This window comes from Gadus chalcogrammus, chromosome 2, assembly GCF_026213295.1.
Source record: "Gadus chalcogrammus isolate NIFS_2021 chromosome 2, NIFS_Gcha_1.0, whole genome shotgun sequence".
In the NCBI taxonomy this organism is placed as follows: domain Eukaryota; kingdom Metazoa; phylum Chordata; class Actinopteri; order Gadiformes; family Gadidae; genus Gadus; species Gadus chalcogrammus.
Genome location: NC_079413.1, coordinates 8,187,436 through 8,194,957, shown reverse-complemented (window position 1 = coordinate 8,194,957; position 7,522 = coordinate 8,187,436).

Below are 7,522 nucleotides of genomic sequence, written 5' to 3'. Positions count from 1 at the left end.
TCCCTATCCCCTCCTCGCTATTGACATTATCCCAGTATCTATTAGCAGAAAGTGATGTTATCTACTCTGGGTCATGTAGATGGAAGTCCTTTCTCTCAGTCATGGCGTTTGCTATTCCATGTGTTGGTCATGCCTGCATATATTTGTGCTGTACAATCTGTATCAGCCCTTTCTGCTGTATTTATGTATTTCTAGGGTTCTTCTTAAATGGACTAATTGAGCATTTCCCTACTCATCCAAGAGGTCTACATATGTTTAGCAAATTAGCAGTATGAACACCTAAATTCAAGGAAAAATATCTGTTCGATTCTTAATATTTTGAACTGTACCCTCCCTTACGTAAACAATAATTTAATACACAAATACACATGTAACAAACAAACTCTAATCCATGTAGTCATCCAATATCTCAGCATCATTAGGATTGTAATCGCATTTGATTTGTTCAAGTCGATGCAATATTTCATTATGGGACTCCAGAGAATGTATTCAAATGTTCATTCAATAAAAAATATGATATAGGATTGATCATTTATAATAACAGAATAACAGAATGGTGACGGCTTCCTCCATGATTGACGTCAAAAATAAAAAATAAAAATTGAATTGCATGACGGGACAAAAGGCATCTTGACACGAGTCATTCCAAACATACAGAGTTCACACACGTGCAACCCGAAACAGAAAAAGAGGCAGCAACGCAGGACCGACGACCTCACGCCCCACACTCACTGAACAGGAGACACACACATTGCGAACACACAGAAAGGAACAAACAGGACCCTGGAGCAGAATGCAAAACGACACCCCTGCAGGCTGCGTATTCATAGCAGGGTGTGTATGTGGACATGGCGGAGAATGGGGGGTCAGGTGATAAATGGGGGTCGCAGTGAGCTGTGATGTTAGATTGTGGCGGAGCTGAGGGGAGGAGGGGGTGGGCCATGCAGGGTACAAGTCGGAGATGTGGTGCCCCTGGTGGTGAGTTACCTTGCTTAGGGTAACATGCCCCAGCGTTGGCTGGAAAGAAGAACATGCCCAGGGGTTACATTTTTCCGTGTGTTTTGCGCCACAGACAGCAAAACACACACGCACACCCACATACACACACACACACACACACACACACACACACACACACACACACACACACACACACACACACACACACACACACACACACACACACACACACACACACACACACACACACACACACACACACACACACACACACACACACACACACAGAAACACACACACACACACACACACACACACACACACAAACACACACACACACACACACACACACACACACACACACACACACACACACACACACACACACACACACACACACACACACACACACACACACACACACACACACACACAAACACAGCCAAACAGTGCAAAGTACACACGCAAGTTCATGCATGGATCAGAACCAGCCGATCCATGAACTGTGTCAGCCTTTGATCTGCCATGAATCATGTTGCGTCGGCCGTTGAGTAATGCTTTGATTATGTATATGTGCTTTGGGTTTGCATTCATAAAGGGGTGGCGAAATGATTCGCTATGAATGCGTGTCATGAATCACATTTCATCATGGAATGGGGAAGTAGTAATACATATCTGTGTAATTACAGGATAGCACAGGATTAAAATAGAACCAACTACTTACTTTTCTAACTACAAAACTAAAATCAGAGCCCATTGAAAAAAGCATTGTCCATTAGAAGTCGAGAATTCAACAGGTTAAAATAAATCAGCGTGTTGAAAATAAAGTGTTTGAAAATCCGATCCTAAACAGGGATGAATTCAATTTGAAGCTGTCTGCCAGCTTAACGTACATCAGCATTAGGTTAGCCCGGGCGGAGTGCGAGGGAATGTTCCGATGAGATTCTCATGTCAGGATCAACAAAGGCTTTGTCAGAGAGCATAGTTTAAGGTGGGCCAGGAGAGAGTCTCCATAAAAGACAGGAACTTACAATGCACCACTGTTCCCCTCGACTTGGCAAAACAAAGGATAGGTTGTTCGGGTATAAAGAAACAACCTTAAGAGAGCTTTAGCAGCTATAGCTCTCTCTCTCTTTCTCTCTATCTCTCTCTCTCACTCTCTCTCCACCTCTCACAGGAGTTACAGGGGTGACACTAATTAGCCTTTTGAACAAGCTAGCTCGAGTATAGCACAGTATTACACAGTGTTGATGGACTGACCACAGGATAAGCTAAATGGAATGACCTTCGTTGCAGTTAACAGCATTAGCATTGAGTACCGTACAATTGTGTTTCAGTGTGTGTGTGTGTGCATACGTGGGTGTGTGTGTGTGTGTGTGTGTGTGTGTGTGTGGGGGGGGGGGCAGATTACCCTACATCTTCGGTTTCTATTTAATCAGACAAAACACTTAAGAAGGTGTAATTTAACTCACCATCCTGACCTGGGATTCTACTGTTACAACAGCTACTATAGCTGTGCCTTTATGCTACAGCACGCTATAGAACACCCAAGCCGGACATAATTTGTCTTGCCCAAATACGGGTTTCCTGATCCACCAGTCTCGCCTGACTATGAAAAATTCCAGAGAGGCAAACAACTATTGTTATGTGGATGTGAAGCAGGTGTGCTGTAAGTAATCTAAGTACTTGGGTGGTGAATCGGGACACCCAAAGCGACATGAAGGATGAACATTTAGTTGTGCTGGTCCTCTTACAACACAACACAAAGAGGGTCCTCACATTTCCAATAACAAACTTTACAAGAAGTAGAATCTCATGAGTTAGGCTGAGGGAGTGTTTGCAGAAGCGTTATGCCAGTGTTTGACATTGAGCAGAAATGTGATGCTGCAATACTTTGTGTTTTTTGCACCACTGCACACAGAGTTTGGAGCAGTCAACCCAAAACTTTCCCTCGCCACCGAGGGAAGAGAGTGAGCTTGAGGTGGATTGGCACACGTTGCGAAGTGTGGCAAGAAAACAATCCACATTCAATCACAGCACGAATCGGTATGTGTCTTTCTTTTTTGTAGGTGCGGGGAAAAATAAAATAAAAACGTCTCGTTCATCTTGTCATTCACCGATGATGTGTTCCCACACCGTGTGGCAGAATATACAGATGACGATCAGAAAAAGTGCTGTAACTACACACCCTTGGTTACTGTTGGTGAGTTTACGATATTTCATAAATGGAGCTGCACGATTCTTCGGGCAGAGTCTTCTTTTATCCTGAGGAAGATTCTGGTTCTGCATGTGGGTGAAAGGATTCACTTCCATGATGACCATGAGTTCTCCTCATTTATGAAGAGGCTGTCTGAGCATTTCCTTGGTGTCAGGGACCTTCACCGACAGAGGGTATGAACCGAGGATTTTCTCTCGTAATGAATGAGGAAGAAGAAAATAAGAAACCCTAGGAAGTGTGCAGAACTCTTGAAAACATTAATTTCTGCCATGTTTTTATTTAAATATCGTCCAAAAAATCTCTATCAGAGGAAGATATTCTTAAAAGTGAACTCAAGGTCGATAGGACCTGGATATAAATGTATGACATCAATCCTTTTGATGATCCACAATTAGTTTTTTATAAATAAGTCGAAATATCAATAAATATACACACAGATACAACCACGATTAGAAACAAAAACTAGTTTGCATGCAAACTGCATGAATTGCTTTCTTTCAATTTAAAATGGAGGAACATTGTCTGGTGCTTAATTAAACTCATTCATCTTTGTAAATAATAGCTGCTGGTCATTATCATTGTTAAGGTCCAAAAAACCCTACGAGGGTACAGCCCTTTCAACAAATTTCCAATTAAATGTATTTCTTTGAAGACAAAAGTTGGGAAAATGTAAATGTGTAGCTATTATGTTACTGTAATAATCTAAAACGGAGAAAATGAACATGGGGTAGGATATGCATCCTTTCTTGCAAGAAGATAGATGGATGGATATAGATAAATATATTGCCAGATAGCTAGATGGAGATAGATAGATAGATAGGTAGATAGATATATTGCCAGATAGCTAGATGGAGATAGATAGATAGATAGATAGATAGATAGATAGATAGATAGATAGATAGATAGATAGATAGATAGATAGATAGATAGATAGATAGATAGATAGATAGATAGATAGATAGATAGATAGATAGATAGATAGATAGATAGATAGATAGATAGATAGATAGATAGATAGATAGATAGATAGATAGATAGATAGATAGATAGATAGATAGATAGATAGATAGATAGATAGATAGATAGATAGATAGATAGATAGATAGATAGATAGATAGATAGATAGATAGATAGATAGATAGATAGATAGATAGATAGATAGATAGATAGATAGATAGATAGATAGATAGATAGATAGATAGATAGATAGATAGATAGATAGATAGATAGATAGATAGATAGATAGATAGATAGATAGATAGATAGATAGATAGATAGATAGATAGATAGATAGATAGATAGATAGATAGATAGATAGATAGATAGATAGATAGATAGATAGATAGATAGATAGATAGATAGATAGATAGATAGATAGATAGATAGATAGATAGATAGATAGATCGATCGATCGATAGATCAATAGATCGATAGATAATAAACCATGCACGCTATGTACACACACACACTAAGCCACATGCACTTCTATATCGATTAAATCAGAAGACCAATCGGCATGTTTGTTGGCCACTTTAATAGCGTTTCTGAGTGTACTCTTAAAAACAAATTACTCAAAAATATAAGCGCGGGGGGGAATTTAATAAACAACATTAAAAAATAATCTAGAAAAGCCACCGAGGAGAACTTCAAGACGGGTGCAAGTCACCGCTCACAGGCCAAGTCGGCGGAGCGTAAATCCATATGAAATGTTGACAGCTCTGGTGGCCGTATCTCCTTCCGGCATATGGTGGGAGTCAGGAAGCCTGTTGTGTAACGAGCTGAACCCGGCTCTGGCGCAGGGCTGCTCCCAGACCACTAATAGAAAAGCATTCCCTGCTGCATAATTGCCAGTGGCCTTCTAGGAGCCCAATACGCCCCCCCCCCCACCAAGTGCCTGGCTATCAACAGCAGGTTTTTGTTGATGTTGTTGTTGTTTTTTTAACAAGCAACGCTCCACCAGCTGCACAGACCGGGAGAGAGCTGCACATTTATCGCGGTGAGCCTTTGCATTTAAACGCACATAAAATCGTGGCAATCAAGACGGCGATTCTCGCTCACTTTTCGCCGGGCCTACCTGCGGCGCCTCATGCCAACGCCGGTTATTTCCAACGGTAATGCCTGTCGGCTGGGAAAAACATAGAAATAACACAACATATCACCCAGAGGCAGGCGAGTAGCAGGTAGCAGGGACGAAGCGAGGAGCTACTGCAGGGGTCTCAAACTCGCGCCCCGGGGGCCAATTGAGGCCCGCAGGATGATATTTTGTGGCCCCCTACTTGACATCAAAGTTTAGCGTTGGTGCGGCCCGCGCGTTGTTGTCAAACGCACATTTTTGCTGACTTGCTTGCCACGCTTTTTTATCACTTGTGATAGGTTGACCAGATGTCCCGGTTTTGCCGGGACAGTCCCAATTTTGAGTTGCGTGTCCTGAGTCCTGACAAAAGCCAAAGGATGCTAAAATGTCCCGGTTTCCCGCCAACCACTATGAAATGTCCACTGTTGTCAGCGATTACGTAGCCAACTTGATCTAATTATAGCCCGATCATTAACTTAGATTGGGTCGGTTGTGCTCTTTTTTTTTGTGGAATACTTGATGAGGCCCAGAGTGACCCAAACTCTACCTCCGGCAGCCCCCAGATAAGTTGAGTTTGAGACCCCTGAGCTACTGGTTTTTCTCCCAGCTGAGTCAGCGGTAGGTCAACCAGGCCGAGGAGTGTTGCTTGGCTCGAGGTTCAACTAGCACGGAAAAATCTGAAGGTTTTCTGGCCGCTGTGATAAGGTCAACAGACAAGGTGGGCAGGGCAATGTGTCGCCGAACCCGTCCAGAACCGTCTTGTCCAGGTCTGGAGGGGTCGAACCACACTCACCACGAGACCGGACTCTCCCGTTCCCCTGTCCGTTCATCTATCAGCCGCAAGGATCTGGGTTTGATCCCCAAATATCAACACCCTCTACCTGTATGCAACCCCTGAGAAAGGAGCCTCACCTGCTAGCTGCTTACACCGAGAAGAGAAAGATCATTGTGTGTCGCTCTGGATAAAAGCATCTGCTAGCTAAATGACCAAATAGCGTCAACAAATCAGCAAACGGAAAGCGGCACTTGTGTGAGACCTGCTTATGCGCGACGACCGATACAAACGTTTCCCCGCTCCTCTACGCTGACCCAACATCCATCATCCGACTTTTATACGCCTTTTCGAAAAACGAACTAGCGACGACGGCGTGTGCGCCGCGCTTTCGGATGCGTCAGCGGTACTGAGCGCTGAGCGCCGTCGCCGCACCTGGTAATGTGTATTCAGGCAATCAGAGCGAGCGGCGACGAGTCCCCGGACGACGCGACAGCACATCTGCTCAAGAAGATCACAACACGGCATCGGCGTGCCCGAGAGTACGGGCAAAACAAAGGAGACGCCGATTCCTCAGAGAGACACGGCGCGAGAGAGAGAGAGAGAGAGAGAGAGAGAGAGAGAGAGAGAAATGAATAGAGTTAATTTAAGGAGGAGATGTGATAATTAGACTGATAGACAGAGAGACAGCTAGAGACAGAGAGAGAGAGAGGAAGAGGGCGCTAAAGAGAGAGAGAGAGAGAGAGAGAGAGAGAGAGAGAGAGAGAGAGAGAGAGAGAGAGAGAGAGAGAGAGAGAGAGAGAGAGAGAGAGAGAGAGAGAGGAAGTGGGCGCTAAAGAGAGAGAGAGAAAGAGAGAGAGAGAGAGAGAGAGAGAGAGAGAGAGAGAGAGAGAGAGAGAGAGAGAGAGAGAGAGAGAGAGAGAGAAAGAGAGAGGAAGTGGGCGCTAAAGAGAGAGAGAGAAAGAGAGCGAGAGAGAGAGAGAGAGAGAGAGAGAGAGAGAGAGAGAGAGAGAGAGAGAGAGAGAGAGAGGAAGAGAAGGAGAGCAAGAGTGTGAAAGACAAAGAGAAATAGATTGAGATAACGAAATAAAGTCGATTCACATCCTGGGAAAGAAGAACAGACACAGACGGACCGACTGAGAGAGAAAGAAAGAACGAAAGAACATTAAAAAAGGACTGTTAAGTTTTATTTAATTAGGCTGTCTGGCAGATTGTCCTCCCGCACGCGACTTTCTATTTCACTCCAAAGCACTGCGTTAAGATGCGACCTTTGATGTAAAGGCTGTGAATATTGAATTATCCCCGGGCTACGTTATGAACCATGCAGAGTTAGAGAGACAGAAGCTTGTATCTCCAGGGCTGACTCATCAATGTAGGCCGTGGAGGTTCCTGCTGACGATCCAAACCCTGTGTGAGACACTGCAATCATATGCTTGGCACCTGGCCATCTACGTCTTGCGCACTCGTGCGCATACCTACACACGCACGCACACACACA